Source organism: Natrix helvetica, assembly GCF_964273705.1.
Source record: "Natrix helvetica genome assembly, chromosome: W".
Taxonomy (NCBI): Eukaryota; Metazoa; Chordata; class Lepidosauria; order Squamata; family Natricidae; genus Natrix; species Natrix helvetica.
The window spans coordinates 56,905,630-56,924,908 of NC_138555.1; positions in this window are offsets into that span (position 1 = coordinate 56,905,630).

The following is a 19,279-nucleotide window of genomic DNA, read 5'->3' on the forward strand; positions in this document are numbered from 1 at the left end:
GATGCTACTTACCAACTCCTTTGCCATCAGCATGGGGAAATGCTCCAAGCCAGCAGAGGGCACCTACTTGGCCCATAACTCATCCAAGCCAGCAAAGGGCACCTACTTGGCCCATAACTCCTCCAAGCCAGCAGGAGGGTCCTTGGCACGTAAAACCCCCTAGCCAGCCATCATTGGTTGAGCTGCAACCTGTGAAGCAGGCAACCCCGGGATGGGTCTTAACCCCAGGTCATGGATGGGAGGGATGCCAGTGGGCACCTGCCCTCCCTCAGCAGATGGCACCATGGCAGAAAGCTGGGCAGTGGCCAACCGAGGGATTGACCTCCCCACCGGTTCCAGTCTCCCCTGTAAGGCCCAAAAAGGTTCTTACCAGACCTTCCTACAGAGAAGAAATCTCCATGGAAGAAGGGATTACCAAACAGAGGCCTGCATTGTGGATGGCGGGAAAATGTGCACCTGCAAGGCCCCAAGTGGTTCTTACCCCACCTTCCTACAGAGTAGCAATCACCAACATGGAAGAAGGGATTACCAAAGCCAGGCCTGCAAGATGGGAAGCGGAACAAGGTGCATCTGCAATGCCCCAAAAGGTTCTTACTCCCCCTTCCTACAGAGAAGCAATCTCCACCATGGAAGAAGGGTTTACCAAGGGGGCAGCTGCAAGTTGGAGAGCAAGGCAGTGTGATGAAACGGTTCCTGAGTTTAGAGATGTAACTAGGTTCCATTCCTCGTGGGGCCCAATTAAATGCCACCATTGTTGTCAACTTGGCCACAGAGCGTCAGAGTGCTTGGCTCCAGCCCCAATGCCACAAACGTGCGCACCAACCACCACGGCGGTAAAGAGAGGGTCCCAGATGCCACCACAGAAGAGTCATCTGGGCCAACAACCTCTGGAAGAGGATCCCCAACTTAAGGTGAGGAAGTGTCCTACCAAAGGGGAGGCCTCGGAAGAGGAAAAGGGCAGACATTCTCCGGAGGAGGATCCCCAACTTAAGGTGACAAAGAGTCCAACTAAGGGGGAGGCCTCGGAGGGGGAAAAGCCTAAACGACCTCTGGAAGAGGATCCCCAACTTATGGTGACGAAGAGTCCTACCAAGGGGGAGGCCTCGGAGGAGGGAATTGCCGAAGAACAAATGTGTGTACCAGTCGCCATGGTGGTAAAGAGAGGGCCCCAGATGCCAGCACAGAAAAGTCATCTGGGCAAACGACCTCTGGAAGAGGATCCCCAGCTTAAGGTGACAAAGAGTCCTACCAAGGGGGAGGCCTCGGAGGAGGGTATTGCCGAAGAACAAACGTGTGTACCAATTGCCACGGTGGTTAAGAGAGGGCCCCAGATGCCCGCACAGAAAAGTCATCTGGGCCAACAGCCTCTGGAAGAGGATCCCCAACTTCAGGTGACGAAGAGTCCTACCAAGGGGGAGGCCTCAGAGGAGGAAAAAGGCCAGCCGTGGATGATTGAATCCAAGAGCCCAGAACCTACAGCACCTGCAGCAGAGAGCCCTAAACGGCCATGGGAAGAGGTCGCAATGGACTTCATCCTGGAACTCCCAGACAGCAGTGGGCATAAAGTAATTTGGACTGTGATTGATTTGTTTTCTAAGCAGGCACACTTCATTGCTTGCTCAGGATTGCCATCCGCAAACGAATTAGCGAAAATGTTTGTGAAACACATTTATCGCCTGCATGGAGTACCCAAGAGGATCATTTCAGACCGCGGAGTCCAGTTCACAGCCAAGTTCTGGAGAGAGGTCCTGAGATCTATTGGGTCCACACAAGAACTGAGCTCAGAGGTTCATCCCAGCATGAACGGCGCAGCAGAGGGAGCCAATGCGGTGGTGGAACAATACATCAGGGGTTTTGTGGACTATCAGCATGACAACTGGTCGGACTTGCTACCCTTCGCCGAAGTGGCGTACAACGATGCGGTCCACAGCAGCAGAGGATTAGCGGGTTTCCAGATTACCAGTGGCATGGAAGTTGTTGCCATGCCTGAGTTGCCTAGAGAATCTCCTTCTTTCATGTCTTTGAGTGAATGGATGGACATGCTAAAGAAAGGATGGGAGAATACAAAGAGGGCTCTAGCAGTTGCGGCAGAAGCCTACCAGAAGCAAGATGATCAACGTCGCTCACTCCTAAACCCCTACCGTGTGGGGGACAATGTTTTTGTATCTACCAAATACATAAGATTAGAAATGTTTAGCAAGGAATTGGGTCCAAAATTTCTAGGTCCATTCCCAATAGTGAAGATAGTTAACCCAGTTACAGTTCAACTCGGTCTACCCAGAAGTCTAGGGGAAATTGACACCGAATTTCATTGTAGCTTGTTGAAACCAGTAATTGGGTCTAACAGAAGAGCATCCACCCAAGCTCAATCTCCTCCTGTAGTGATGGAAGGGGAAACACAATCTGAGGTGGAAAAAATTGTAGATTTCAGGCTGAATAGGGGTTGCTTACAGTACTTAGTGCATTGGAAGGGTTACCCTTGGTCTGAAGCTAATTGGGTGAACAGTGGGAACCTAAAAGTGGAGAAGTTAGGAAAGCAAGTCAATGGGAAGTTTCCCGAGAAGTCAAGGGGTTCCCCTGGGTGGAGAAAAGGTGGTTAATTTTGTTATGTTAACTTTTATGTTATTCTCTTTGCAGGAAACGTTTTTCTTTTGAGGAGAGGCCGCCTGTCAGGCCTGTAATTATATTCTTTTTAGGATCTTTGGCCTGCCACACTTTTTAATAATTCTCTATGCTGTTTCATTAGTGTAGTAGTTGGGAGGGGGGAATAGAAAGGAGTAGGATTGTAGAATGGATTGTTGACATTCTTTTGTAGAAGCCAAGGTCATCTTTTGTCTCCGCACATCGACACCTGGCCAGAAGAAGATGGGTGTACATGCCAGCGTGGAAGATGATGATTGGAACATGTGATGGATTTGTGGGTGTGGGGAGAGATCATGAACTTTCAACTGGTTGAACTTAGAGGATGTAATTTAGAGTTGAAATTTTCCATAGCCGTACTAACATGCCTGCGGAATAAATTGCACCTTAAAGGATGTTTTGCCTTGGACAATGATTTATTTCTGCATGGTATTTAGAACCCTAACATTATGATTATCTGGTTATAGATAAATAGTATGTATGTAATCAAATACAATGTTAACATATGAAGATATCTACATGAAGAACTTTCATAGATGGAGAACATAAGGCAGATGTAAGTTACTGTTTAGTAAGTATAAGTACTAAATGAGAAAATGGGGGGGGGAGGGAGGGGGGAATTTGAAAATACGCCCAATGAAGATAAATAACTGAATCTTTAACAATATCTTATCAATACCAGCAATATTAAATGAAGTGTGCTCAGACACTGAAATACACCATGCAAATTAACTGGAGAGAGTGGAAAGGAGGAAGGTGGAGGTAAGGAGGAAGAGAGGGGAAAGGAGAGAGGGAACTAGAAGGGAGAGGAGGAGTAGGAGAGAGAGAAGGAGTGGAAAGAGGAGAGAGGAAGGGGAAGTAGAGAAGAGAGGGACGGCAGAGGGAAGAAATAAGGTAGGGAGGAGGAGAGAGGGAGACGAGATAGGGCGGCAGTGGAATAAGTTATAACATGGTGTATGGAAAGCAGAAGAGCAAATGACAGTTGTGGGTTGATGGTAAGAGGAACTGATACAATATTAGAGAATATAAAATAACCTTTGTTTGGATGGAAGGGTATACTTGTGGTTATATGTATGAAAATTAAAATTTAAAAAAAACTTTTTCAAAAAAAAAGAAAAAAAACCCAGACCCAGGAAACTACAGACAAATCAGCCGCATATCAATACCTAGGAAGATCCCAGAAAACATAATCTAAAAACAGATCTGTGAACATTTTGATACAAATAAAATTATAACTAGAAGCCAACACAGTGTCACCGTTCCGAGTTTCATGGGAAAGAGAAATTTAAAAAAAGAAACCAACACAAAAGAAACTAGAAGAGGAAGATAGGAAGTTAGAGATGGAATTACAAAAAGATCCGCAAAAAAGAACATTAAAAAATCAAATGGACTTTAAAAAATGTTGAATTTAATAGACAAAGAAGAACTAGCACAAAAGGTTAAAAATTCTAAACAATTTTTTTTTGAAAACGCTAACAAACCAGGAAGATGGCTGGCATATAGATTGAAAAAAGAAAAAGAAAAGAAATTGATTTACCAATTAACAAATGAGGAAGGAATATCCTACTATCGGAATGATGGCAAAAAGAAAATAATACATGATTATTATGAAAAATTATACAAGCAAGAGACAGTTCCAGAAGAAAAAATAAAACAATATTTAGAAAAAGCAGAATTAGCCACGATACCAGAAACAGTTAAAAGGGCATTAGAAGAGAGAATAACAATGATGGAATTAACAGAAGCACTTAAAAGAATTACAAAGAAAGTAAAATATCTAGGGTTTCAATTAACAGCAAGATGTGTAACGATAAAGGAAGATAATTATTATAAGTTGATACAACAGATGAAGGTAGATTTGGAAAAATGGAAAAACTTGCAACTAGCGTTAATAGGAAGAATAGCTACAGTCAAGATGAATATACTACCAAGGCTATTATATCTATTTCAAACAATTCTGATAAGGCTGGAAAAGAATACTTTAAAGACCTGAATAAACTAATTATAAAATATATCTGGCAAGGGAAAAAATCAAGAATTAAGTTAAAACTGTTACAGGAAGCAAGAATGAGAGGACACTTTGGACTACCAAATTGGGAATTATATTACTAGGCAGCGGTGTTAATGTGGATGAAAGAATGGATTGTATTGAGAAATGCAAGATTATTGACATTGGAGGGACATGACTTGCAATTGGGTTGGCATGCCTTTTTATGGTATGGGAAAAATAAGATACATGGTTATTTTCAAAGACATTATATAAGAAATGCTTTACTGTTTATTTGGGGGAAAGTTAGAGAACAAGATTACTTAAAGTCTGGCTTTCAACGATGGAAGAGTTAATATATCCAAATATTATGAATAGGGGATATATTGTGAGATATAAAGATATCCTGACTGAAAAGGGGGAGCTTAAAACTAAGCAAGATCTAGAAAAACAAGGGATCAATATGGATTGGTATACACAATTGCAAATACAATCTAGGTATGAAAAAGATGCTAAATTATATGGTTTTTATACAGAATTGACAGAATTAGATAAGATACTAACAGGAACAGAAGAGAGGATGATAAAAAAAACTGTATAGCTACCTACTGAGTATTAAATTAGAAGAAGAACAAGAATCCTTATGCTAGAAGGACACGATCTCCAACTAGGCTGGCATGGCTTCCTCTGGGAGGGAAAGACTAAATCCCACTCCTACTTTCAGAGACATATAATAAGGGATGCTTTGTTTAGGGTCTGGGGAAAAAAAAACACTACCTGAAAATCCCAAGCTGGTTATCAACCATGGAGGCAATGACATATCCATTTACTATAGACCTTAGTAAAATGGTAAGATATGCAGACCTCTTAGATGAAAAAGGAGAACTAAAATCAGTACAAGATCTGAAAGCACAGGGAATAAATATGGAATGGTGGCCCTACCTACAAATTAAAACAAGATTTAAAAAGGATTGGGAACAATACGGAATATATGAGACACAAGTGGAATTAGATAAAATATTACTAGGAACGGGAGGAAAAATGATCACTAGATTATATAATTTTCTTTTAAAATATAAAATGGAGGAAGAGACGGTAAAGGAGACAATGATTAGCTGGGGAAGAAATTTTGGCCACAATATAGAGTTAGAAAAATGGGATAAACTGTGGGAAAGAAATTATAAATTTACGAAGGCAGCAGCTGACAAAGAAAATCTCTATAAAATGTTTTATAGATGGCATTTGCCTCCAGCGAGATTGGCCAAAATGTACCCAAATTTATCCCCTAATTGTTGGAGATGCAATCACAAGCCTGGAACATTTTATCACATGTGGTGGACGTGCCGCATCACAAGGAAGTACTGGTGCAAAATTCGAAAGTGGTTAGAAGAAATTACTGAGCGAAAAATAGAACTCAAACCAGAAGCATTCTTACTAGGACTACTGGATCAAAAAATGGACAAAGAATCTCAATACATAATCATACATATACTCACTGCAGCCAGGATTGCCTTCGCACAAAATTGGAAAAAATTAATACACCCTCAGATGAAACAATCAGGAAAATACTTGAATGTGCAGAAATGGACAAAATGACAATAGAACTAAAAGAAAGAGAAGAATCGGACTTCTATAAAGCATAGAATAAAATATACAAGTGGCTAGAAATCAGAAACCAAAACAGGAAATAGAGAATACAAATAGATGGAGATACATATAATGAATATTACTATAAGTGTTTATATTATGCTTGTTACATCATAGGACAAGGTTATAGTAAGAGGAAGGCAAAAGGGAGAATTATAAAAGCTAGGCAGGAAAGCCGATATTGAAAGCTGTAAAATTATTCTATATTGTTATGTATGTTCCATGTTTTGTTTTGTTTTATTGTGGTTTTTTTTCCCTTCTTGTGTCTTTTTTACTGTTTTTAAAGATTAAAACATTCAATAAAAATTAATTTAAAAAAAAAAAACAATAATTATTCCACTACGTAAAAAAGGCTCTAGAGATAATCCAGATAATTTCCGGTTAATTAGTTTAATTGATATTTCAGCAAAAAATTATGCTAAGTATTTACTGCATAAATTAGAAGATTGGATAAAGAGAGATAGCATTCTAGCTGAAGAACAGACAGGCTTCAGGAGCGGAAGATCTACTATGGACAATTGTTTTGTATTGGACCATCTAATAAAGTTTAAGTTTTGGAAAAAAACACTGTATGTGGCATTTATAGACCTAAAGGGTGCCTTCGATAGAATTAATAGGCAAATATTATGGGATAAATTAGAGGCCATGGGAATAGAAAAGAAATTGCTGTATTTAATTAGATTGTTATACATGGAAACCCAGGTTAGAGTTCGAGTGAACAGTGTTAGGTAATCTCCCCGTTAGGAGAACGAGTGTGCAGAGAAGCGTAATGAGAGTGGTGTGGAAGAACACGCATAAACCAGCATACAGGGACACCAAATAGTAAAAGTAATAGTATTTTACTTATGTGGAAAATAGAGGTATTCAGAGTACAATTTACACACGGTTCAGTCAGTCAGTTATCAATGTTCTCAGTTAAGGAGTGATCCATCGAACACAGTCCAGTATCATATAATCAGTTCAGCACACAAAGTCACTAACAGTAGCAAAACTCACAGTAACTCACGATATATCTACAAGCATCCATCAATCAGCATCTAACAAACAGAGAGCTAACAGTCATTCTGGCTCCATCTTATGGCTGCTTGAAGTAACAGCAACCAATCCCATTACAGCAGTACTTAAAGAAACAGTACTACTCTCATGGCTTATATATTGCTGACCCAACCGTTAGCTTACATTCCTAACATTCTCCCCTTTGGGTAAGCAATATATATAACCTGCTTGAGGTAACAGCAACCATTACAGCAATACTTAAAGAAACAGTACTACTCTCATGGCTTATATATTGCTGATCCAACCGTTAGCTTACATTCCTAACAAACAGGACAGGATCGGTAACAAATGCAATCCCAATAGATAAGGATGTAAGACAAGGTTGCATTTTAGCTCCAACACTTTTCAATTTATACTTAAATGACTTGCCAAAATGTTTGGAAGACATATCACTCCATGGGCCTAGTATAGGAACAAGACAGGTAAATTGCTTGTTATATGCTGATGATATAATTTTGATGTCGGTCTCACAGGTGGGGCTATGAAGGTCACTCGGGAGGTTGGCAGCATATTGCATAAAGAATCGCTTGATAATTAATGTAGAGAAATCAAAGGTAATGATATTAACAGGCAACAAAAGATGAGGAGATGGATTTTAAATGGCAGAAGAATAGAACAAGTTCAGTCATTTACCTACTTAGGGATAGTATTCCAGACAAATGGTAAATGGAATAAACATGTAAAAGCCGGAGCTCAGAAGGCTCTGCCTCGGATGGCCCAATTAAATAAACTTATCTTAGAGAAAACTCCATCTTCATTAAGCCCAGTGTTAAAGGTCTTTCAGGCGAAAATTGAACCAATACTTAGCTATGAGGCAGAAATATGGGGGTTACTTAAGTTGCCTGCGATGGAAATCCCTCAAAATAAGTTCCTGAGGAGAATCTTTGCTGCGTCCCATGGAACCCCAGCATGCGTAGTGAGGGCAGAATTGGGAGTACATGCGATTGGCACAAGGGCCATGTTGAAGACTGTTTATTACTGGCTAAGAATAATCAAGATGGAGGAAGGGAGGTTAGTAAAGATAGCGCTAATGGAGCAGATTAGCTCAAGTAATAAAAATAATTGGTTATCAAGAATTTTGAAGCAGGTATCAAGTTTTGGTATTCCTTTAAACTGGCAGCAGCACGATCTTAGGCACAGAGATTTATGGACATAAGTGCACAATCAGACATTGCACAAGTGACAGCAGCAAAAGTTTGCCCCTGGCTTTCAGTAAACAAACAAATTTTTAAAATAGAAAAATACTTAACTTTGCCTTTATCTCCCGTCATAAGGAGATTTTTTTCCAAATTGAGATTGGACCAACTTCAAACAAACATGCTTTGGGGCAGGTATAAGGGAATCCCTGCAAGTGAAAGAGTCTGTTTATGGGGGACGGGGGAAGTCGAAACAATATCTCATGTAATTTTTGATACTATATAGATATGTTATTATTTAATAGATTTATAATGATGTAAGAGATAGTTAGCTGTTGTGGCCCAGCAGGATCCGGTTGAGCTGCTGATGGACTCAGATAGCGAGGAACCATATGAGTCTGCCCTGGATGATGTAGAGGACCCTGTGCAGGGTTCAGACTCAGAGCAGGGACCAGAGAGGCTGGTTGGCCACCAGGAGGCACCTGAGGTATGGAGCAGTGGGGAGGATCAAAGGCAGTTTGTCCCTGATGCTAGATTGAGAAGGGCTGAGAAACGGAAGCAGCAACTCCATAGGCAGACTCACAGAAGATAATTAAGCACAGGTGGTTGTGGATTGGCCCCTCCCAAGAGAGATTATAGGTGAGGCATTGGGAGGGGACATTTGCAGGAAACAACCATTTGAATTAGTAGTTAAGAAAATCTATGTATTCTAGCCGTGTCTGCTCGTTTGGACTATCTGCGTGGCTTCATTTAAATTATCTGGGTTGTTTTATTGAACGTGAGTTGTCTGGGCCCTCAGCCAAAGGATTTGTTATCTCAGTAATTAAACAGTGGCAAACAGCCAAACCTGTGTTCTGGTTTATTCACAGGTGTGGAGAGGGGGGTCAGAACAGTTAGCATACATATGAATTTAACCTTTAGAATACATGTTTAAAAGGAAGATATTATAACAGAGCATAATATGAATATATGATTTACAATGATAATCAACGTACTAACGTATATTGGGTTGATAACTATTGATTTTATATGCAACCGAAAGCGGTGATGCACAAATGTTTGTGACCAAACGACATGCTGAATAGATATGTAACTGATGACATTTTTATGTATGTTTTTGTTTGTTTTAAAATAAAAAAAACTTTAAAAAAAGATTTTAGTGTGGTAGGTTTGAAAGGTTTTTCTTTCATTTTTACATTTGAATACATGTGGCAACAGCTTTACCACGGGGCTTTTCAAGAAGTCTGCTTTTGGACTTCCGGTTCCGGCTGCTGACCACGACGGGCAGGCTCTGCTTGCCCCGCGCTCTTCTGGTGGGCCTCTCACCACTTGGGGGGCACAGGACGCCCCATAGGGGCTCCTGCCGAAGGGGCAGCGTAGCGGGGGATCCCCTGAGTCGGCGGCGGCCAGGGGGGGCCCCCGCATCGCCCTAGGCACCGGGAGGCAGAATGGGGAGGTGCTGCTGCGTCTTCGTGAAGAGGCAGCTGGAAGAACATACTATCTGAAGGACGCGGTTGCTGTGTGGTGAGGTGGAAACTTCCCTCCTTTCCTTTGCTTGTAAAAAAAAAAAAAGACTGCCAGCTGCTTTTAGAGCTGTTTTCAACTCGGCTCGGAGAAGCGTGACTGGAGGGAGGGGGAATTTCCCCCCCCCCCTCGGACAGGCGGCTAGAAACGACTCTGCTCTCGGCCCCAGAGTAGGAGGAAGGGAGAGAGCTATGCAATGATTTCATGCTCATAACGGAGGCAGATTTTGGATTGTTATTCTATAAATGAGGTGATGATCTGGAAACTTTGGGAACTTTGAAAACTTTTTATATGCCCCTTAACTCCGATGCTGGCAGGGCAAGATGGCTTGCTTCCGCTGTCTTTATAAACATTGAAATTTGACTCCACCCATAGAACTTCAGGCTTACTGTCTTTGTCTCCGTGACACTCAGATAAATCTCTTGCCTGTATTGGACTCTCCTGGAACAAAGGATTTTACTACTCTATTGCCAGAAGTTGTAATTAGAAAGAAAGAACTCCCTTCTGCTTGGACTCTTTGCCTCCCGATCTCTCTTGGCGGTTGCCCTCCCTAATTGTTTCCTCTCTGTATTGACTTTGAACTCTTTCTGCTCAATATAATGCCACCTAAAAGACCACCCCCGGGGAAGCCGGGCTTTGCTGTCTCCGCCCCGACATCTACAGTATCCAGTCCTAGTGGACAACAAACTCTAACATCTCTGATGCAGCCCAAGCCTCAAGAGACGGATTTTCAACAGATGTTTCAACAAATCTTAAAGGGACAAGAGGACATAAAAAGTCAATTAAAGGAGATGAAAGAGCAGCTTAAAGAGAACCAGGACCAGACGAGCAAAAATTCACAGAGACTGGATCTTTTGGAGGGGAAGGACGGCTGAGATGAGGGGGGAGATGAAAGGGGTGCAGAAGGGGAACCAAGATCTTGAGTCCCACCAGATGAAAACAGAATTTGAAATAATGTCTTTTTTCCTTAGGTTCCAAAATGTGGTTGAGGCAGATGATGAGGATTTAAGGGACATCATGACAAACATTTTGGCTGAATACATTCAAAAAGAAAAACAACAGATGGGGTGGGAACTGGATCTGGTATATAGAGTAAACTCAGCATATGCTAGAACACATAATGTACCCAGGGAGGTACACATTAAATTTCTTAGAAAGACCACAAGAGATGAGATTCTGAGTGCACAAAGGGGGCAAGCTCTGAAATATCAAGATAGAGAAATAACCATTCTGAAACAGACCCCCAAGAAAGTGAGAGAGAAAAGAAAAAATTATTCGCAATTAGCGAAGAAGCTTTACCAGAAGGGGGTGTGGTTCAGATGGTTGATGCCTGAAGGTATGCTAATTTTCTGGGAGGATACTAGAGTTAGAATTAGCACAACCACAGAGGCTCAGGCCTTTATGGAAAAAAACAAAGCACTCCTAGATAAAACTGATGTTCTTACACCAGACCTACAGGACACGGGAGGGGCCGGAGCACTGCTGGCGGGGGGAGAAGGGGCAATACCAAGAAAACTCAGATCACAAAAATGAACAGGAAAATCTGCTTGATAAAAATTGATTGAAATTATTACCTGAATCTATATGCTGACAAATATTGCTATTTAGTATTAAAGTTTATGTTTAAATGAATATCATGAGTACGGGGGGAGGGGACACCTTCTACATATTGTAACTGCCAAAATTTGTAACTCATTCCACCACCCCTTTCCCTTTTTTCCCCTAAAAAAACCAATAAAACTTTGTTTAAAAAAAAGAAGAAGTCTGCTTTTGCTAATGCCGAATGTGGAACAGGTGTTGGGGAAGTTTTCCCAGTCCAGAGGGCTGCAGTTGTTGCAATATGTAGATGATTTGTTGTTGTCTGGAGAAAAGAAAGCTGAGTTTGAGGAAAGTACCAAATTATTTGTTGAACTTTTTTTTTTTTTTGGTGGTCAGAGAGTATCGAGGGAGACACTAGACTGAGGCTAAGTATTTAGGTCACTTAATCAGTTGGGGTGCAAGGAGAATAAATCCAGAAGGGATAAGGAATAGATACCCATCCCTTGCTTAGGAATAAGACGGTTGTTGGGCTTAGTTGGTTATTGCAGATTGTGGAGAATCAGGGAGATATAGAGATGTGATGATACAAGCTCCTGTTTTGAGCTTGCCTGATGTAGGAAAAGCTTTGCCGAGTTTGAAGCAGTGGAGGACTGTATTGTTGAAGGGGTAGTTAGCTCAAGCCTGGGCTGGGATAAAGGGACCGGTGGCTGCATCTTAAAGATGAACTGAGTTACCAATTGCATCTAACCCATTGAAGCAAGCTTCTTGAAGACCAGCGTTAGCTTGGCTTATGGAACACTGGGTGTGGAAATTGCTTATTGGCTGGGGGTAATAAATTTCTTTATCGTGCTTTTGCTTTTGCTCAGAAAAGAATTGGCAGAGTGGTTGATAACTATGTTGTGTCCAATGAATGTACATCCAGTACAGATCCTGAAAGTTTAAGGGTAAGCCTTTTTGTTTTACACATATATACCTTAAACAAGGGGGGACGGCCTACTTCATTAGGACAATGAAATTTGCAGTGATTGCCTTGTTGGATGTTTATCAGGTAGGGATGGAGCCTGTATGAGTATTATTACATGGCTGCAGTTATGCTTCCATTCTGAGCCTGATAATGTAGGTTCACAAGTGCAGACACAGTTATCACCCATTGAAACCACTGATGATGATGCCATTTGCATCAGATCGACCTTTGAGGAAGGTGTGCCAAGGTGCAACCGAACCTATGACATTGTTACAAGACATGCTGAGCTATACTATAAGATGGAAACCGTATATGAGCAGTGCACGGAGCAGTATGGAAATTATACTCCTTCATATAGAAGATTTAGAATCATTGAGGAAGCCTTATTTTTTCCCTTATGATGAAATCAATGCTCCCTAGAAGCTTATGTTTTTGTGTAGAGGTCTAGGCCTAACAGGTTTGCCTTATGTGTGGAAGGGGAGATATAAAATTGGATATGTTAAAATTCCTCCCCATATGAGACTGCTACAAATGAGGCAAAAGAGGAATGTGGCTGGACCTCTAAAGCCTGGAAGTCTTACACCAATAGCGCTTGAACCGAACAAGAGAGAGGGAAATGTCTTTTTGGATTTAATGCAAAGAACTTTGAATGGCTCATCTTTTTGTGTAAAAAGGAGAGACTACAGTCTCTGATAGAATGACAACATGTTTTGTGGAAATACCAGTGCCTGGAAATCACTATAGTAAAGTAGAATAAAATATGGATTAAAATATAAGAATGAAGAAGTGGCATAAAAGGAACAGTTAGAAGCTTGCTTAAAGGGACAGGGAAATGTCATCAGCCTTCAACCACAACATGTTCCAGCAAATGTCCCTATGTCAAAAGTCCAAAACCACAAGGTTCAATTAAAGTTCGTTAATGGCATGTAGTCCATACCTGTAACAAAAGGAGAAGTAAGACCCCCATCTCCTTATAAGGCTTTTTCCTCAAGGTAACCAATAAGAAATGAGTTAAGTGTTTCCGTGTTACACTGTCTTTGAGAATGTATAAGAATGCGTGCTTCGATAATGAACATCGTTCAGAAATTCACAACATTAGCCATGGGCTAACGTTTCTGAACCTGGCTGCCAAATAAACTTTTCCTGTATCCTGAGAAGTCTAATGCTTGTCATTTCCTGCAACAATTCTGGCGACCGTGGGACAGGACTTAGAGCGATATTTCGCTGAGGATGGAACGGACCGACCGGTGCCCCATCGAGGCCATCTAGCCCTTCTTCAGGCGCCACGGAGATCTTTCTCTGGAAGGGGGCCGATGACCCCTCTTGGGCATCCGGAGGACACCACCGATCCAAGAATCTGACCAAGATCAGGACAAGTTAATAAAAATTACGCCAGCTTAGAAAAAAACGCCTGCAGGCAAGTATCAAAAGAATTGTAGACCCACTCGGTTAGGAGTAGAAGAGGGGGCCCGATCACCCCCCTGAGCCCGGGATAGCGTCCCTTGCAAATGGAACCGGCGTATCCTAATGAGGCTCTAGGTTTGTGTGGGTGGTTAAGTCATCGCAGTTCCTGAAGGCGACTGTGGTATTCCGGCACCCCAGGTCGGTGACAGTGTCTTAGAAATAGAACATGGGAAGGTGGGGAACGTTCCTCGAACGCCTCTCCAATGCATGTTGAGGAGAAAAAAAAGCTTTGAGAGAGTTTTAGTAGTCTCTGGCAGAGAAATTATCCTCACCCCTATTGTACAAGCCTCAAGGAGGAAAGAAAAAGAAAAAGAGAGTCTCAACGAAACATTTAGTTCCTGTCTGTTTTAACTTGCATGGTTGTCCTTGATGATGTGTTTAAGTGTTTTTGTTTTGTTTTGTTAAAAAGAAAGAACAAACGGTCCCATTAGGTGGGGCCAGGAGAAAGAAAACCAAAAAAGGTTATCGAAGGGATAGATCAAGTGGTCCACAAACCTGGTCCAAGGGAGCAGTTGAGATAAAAACTCAAATTGCCCCTAAGGGAATTTTATTGCCACAAGCAGAGGGGGAGCTATGTAAGGTGTGGATATATGCTCCATTCTCAATGGGTGATTGATGTAATTGGAAAAATCAAATTCCTGCTTATAGAGAAAATCCAGATGAGATGCATGTCCTTTTTGCATCCATTTTTCTGAACTCACCAGTCTGCTTGGGCTGACATAAAAAGTCTGATGCTTAAAGTCGGAATTTTATTAACCACAGAGAAAAGAAGGCTAGTGAAGGTGACCATGAATAAGCCTTTGCAGACGGATCAAAAAAAAAAATCCAGACTGGACATGGTTACTGAAGGAACCAGATTAGGAACCTAGTACATTCAGCTGCAAAACTATTGGACCTTAGTTTTGTTAGGATTCAAACAAAAGTTAAGAATTTAGGGTAGGTCTATTAAATTCAACAGAAACAGGATGAAAATCCAGGGGAATTCCTAGAATACATTTATCAAACCTTTAGGCAATATACCACATTAGATCCTGAGGTTGAAAAAAATAAGAGAATGGTCAATATGATCTCCAGAAGATAGGCTAAAGATACAGAAGGATCTTGACAAACTTGAACATTGGGCACTATCTAATTAAATGAAATTCAATGGTGAAAAAAGTAAGATTCTACATTTAGGCAACAAAAATGAAATGCACAGGTACAGTATAGGTGGTACCTTGCTCCACAGTAGTAACTGTGAAAGGAATCTTGGAGTCCTAGTGGACAACCATTTAAATATGAGCCAGCAGTGTGCAGCAGCTGCCAAACAAAGCCAACACAGTTCTAGGCTGCATCAACAGAGGGATAGAATCAAGATCACGTGAAGTGTTAATACCACTTTATAAGGTCTTGGTAAGGCCACACTTGGAATACTGCATTCAGTTTTGGTCACCACGATGTAGAAAAGATGTGGAGACTCTAGAAAGAGTGCAGAGAAGAGCAACAAAGAAGAGGGAGTCAAAAACTATTTTTCAAGGCACCTGAGGGTAGAACAAGAAGCAATGGGTGGAAACTAATCAAGGAGAGAAGCAACTTAGAACTGAGGAGAAACTTCCTGACAGTGAGAACAATTAATCAGTGGAACAGCTTGCCTCCAGAAGTTGTGAATGCCCCAACACTGGAAGTCTTTAAGAAGATGTTGGATAGCCATTTGTCTGAAACGGTATAGGGTTTCCTGCCCGGGCAGGGGGTTGGACTAGAAGACCTCCAAGGTCCCTTCCAACTCTGCTATTGTATTGTATTGTATCTTCATTGGTCACTCTGCAGATGACATTAGGGGAAAAAAGGGGGGCCAGGAAAGGCATCTCTGAACTTGTGGAATGAGCATACAAAGCGTAGATTAATTAGGGCTCAAAACCTCAGAGAAGAAGGAACTTCAAAAGGCAAGAGGAAACACATTTTTTCTCGCCAAGGCTCTTAGATAGAGTGGGAGGCAAGGGGACCTGCCGGAAGAATTGTCGAGGAGGTTGTTTGTGGGGATCGGTAGTTAGAGGCACACATGCTGTTGTTAATCAGGTTGCTGCAGCCTGTCTCTGTTGTGACAAAACAACCCATAGACAGGATGGAAACTTCCTTTGGAAGTCCTTCTACAGGGCTCCCAGGTGCTGTGTGGCAAATAGATGTCCCCACAATTTTCCCAGAAAGTGAGATTTAGAGATCTCTTGGTTTTGTGTGTACTAAAAGACATTGTGCCAAGGTTTGAGGTGCCTTTGAATAGGGCCTCAGATTCTGGCCACCATCAGATGAATCAAGAGCCCCACCCAGATGCAAACGATGTGTTAATGAAAGTCTCCATACATCTGGATCTTTAAAAATTAGAGATCCAAATTAGAAACGGAACACCCAGGACAGAGACAGGTATTAACAATCTAGTGCTTAAGGAGATAGAACAACGGGCATAACTTCGAGCAAAAGTAAGAAATTTAGCAGGTCATAAAAAGGTAAAGCCTATTGAATAGGAAGATCTAGGTAATTGGACTTGATTAATTTGATGTAATTCTTAGGTGTGTATCTATACTAATAACATGTAGAATTGAATGGCGATCAATTGATTTTGATATGTTTAACCAGCTGGCAAAATAAGCAAGCTTTTCTTTTTCTTTTTTTTTTCCAGAAAATTTTATTGGTTTTTTAAAACATTTATAAGGAAAAGGGTAGGTGGAATGGTTGCAAGTATGGCAGACGCCCCCTCCCTCCAAACTCATAAGATACATCTATGTATAAAACATTAATACAAAATCGTATAAAATCAGCATATTAGTTCTATAAAAAATTTTCAATCAGCTTATATATTATAATGTATAGTCTAGATATAATTTCATTATTACTTTCGGTCTGTTTATAACAATGTGATTTTCTTATTCATTTTTGTGATCTGAGCTTTCTTAGTGTTGCCCCTTCTCCCCCCGCTGGCAGAGCTCCGGCCCCTCCCGTGTCCTGTGTGACCGTTGAAGAGTCTTCTGTTTTTTCTAGGTTCACTTTATTTTTTTCCATAAAGGCCTGAGCCTCTATGGGTGTATTGATTCTGATTCTTGTCTCCTCCCAGAATATCAACATCCCTTCAGGCATCAACCATCTAAACCACACCCCTTTCTGGTATAATTTATTTGCCAATTGCGAATAATTTTTCCTTTTCTCCCTAATTTTTTTTGGGATCTGCTTCAAGATGGTTATCTCCCTGTCGTGATAAGTCAATGCTTGCCCCCTTTGTACACCCAGAATTATATCTCTTGTGCTTTTCCTAAGAAATTTGATATGGACCTCCCTGGGTACATTATGTGTTCTGGCATATGCTGAGTTCACTCTATAGACCAGGTCTATCTCCCATTCCATCTGTTGTTTATCTTTATGTATATATTCAGCTAAGATATTAGTCATGATGTCCCTTATGTTTTCCCCATCTGCTTCATTTTGAAATGAAGATAATCATTTTGAAATCTAAGATAAAAGGACATTCTCTCAAATTCTGTTTTCATTTGTTGGATATCAAGTTCTTTGTTACCCTTCTGCAAAGCTTCTACCCCCCCCCTCGCCTCCGCCACCCCACCCTCCACAAGGTCCAGTCTCTGTGAGTTCTTATAAATTTGAACTTGATTCTCTTTAATTTCTTCCTTCATTTCCTTTAATTGTTTCTTAATTTCTTCCTGGCCCTGTATGAGTTGCTGAAGCATTTGTTGCAAATCCATCTCTGTACTCTTAGGTTGCATCAGTTCTGTAATCTTTGACTGTGTGGCAGGACTGGATGTTGCAGATGTCGGTGCAGAGGTAGCAAAGCCAGGTTTTCCAGGTGGTGGTCTTTTTGGAGACATAGTTTATAAAGCAGAGAAATCAGTCAGTGTAGAGACTGGACAGCTGAAGAGGTAGAGCAGGCAGATGAGTTCAGGAGGCAGAAGATCCAAGCAGCTGGGAGATTCTTTAGTCAGTCTAGCAATAGAGAAAAGTTTTCTCTCCAGAGGGTTCAGAGAGTAGCAATCCACAAGAGATTCTTCTGGGTGACACGGAGACAAAGACCGGAAGCCTGAATTTTAAAGGTGGAGTCAGGTTTCACAGTTCATGAAGACAACGGAAGTGTGCCATCTTGCCCTGCCAGCTTTGGGCTCAGAGGCATAACAAGGTTTTAAAAGTTCAGAAAATTCTCAGTTCACCCATAAGTTCTGGAACTAAATCCAATGAAAGTCACTTTTACAGGGGTGAGGCATCATTAGTTGGCTCTCCCCCCTCCTCCTTCCCCTGGGGGCGAAAGCAAAATCTTCTCAAGCCGCTTGTCCAAGGGGGGGGGAAAATCCCCCTCCCTCTAGCCGCACCTCCAGCAAGAATCCGAAAGTTTAACTTTTAAAAACGCTGGAAAGTCCATCAATTCAAAAAGAAAGGGAGTGAAGAAAGGAAGCCTCTCACCATACCGCCGCTGCTTCCTTCAAAAGTATGTTGTCCGATCGGCATGGAGCGAGACGCCCACGCGCCCTCCGATACTGCTCCCCGGTGCCTAGAGCGAAGCGGAGAAGCCCCCACCAGCCGCCGCCGATGCCAGGGCCCTCCGCGAGCCGCTCCCTCGGCAGGACGCCTCTCCGGGGCGTCCTGTGCCCCCCCCGAAGCGGGGGAATCCCACCGGGAGAGCGGGAGCAGGCAAAGGCTTGCCCGTCGCCGTAGCCGCCGGAACCGGAAGTCCAAAATAAGCAAGCTTTTCAGCTGGGGCTTGAAGCTGTGGGGAACGATAGGATATAAACTGCTCTCTGAGTTTTCCCACTGCTTGGAGAATGAGCCACATGTTTCCCAAGGAAAGAAAATTGAAGATTTAAAGGGACAGACCCTCCCCCAGGTCTGAAAGTGTTGTTTCAGGGTATTTGTGTATGTAGGTCTGTGTGGATTGTATAAAATGGAAATTGCATGAAAGGTCTTTGTGAAAAGTAAAAGAGAGAAAGAGAGATGACAGGATGCAACGTAAAGCTGAATTGCTGACAGTTGCATTGTCAAATAATTCCAAAGCCCAAAGCAGAGGTTGATGTAATTGGTGTAAGGAAAAAAAAGAAGGCCACTGGCTACAAGAATGTCCCAAGACATGCTTGAATGCCCAGTTCCTCTTTTGGGTCATGATATCCTATGCAAAATGAGAGCTACACTGTCCTTTGAGGAAGATAAAATGGCTCTAATGATGAGGCACTCCCCCAGATGAGATATGGCAATGGTGGTTCAAGAATCCACCAGGCCATGCGTATCATCATGCACCAATAATTATACAAGTAAAGCCTCTAGCCATGCCTGTTTGCCTATGCCTTCTTCACCATC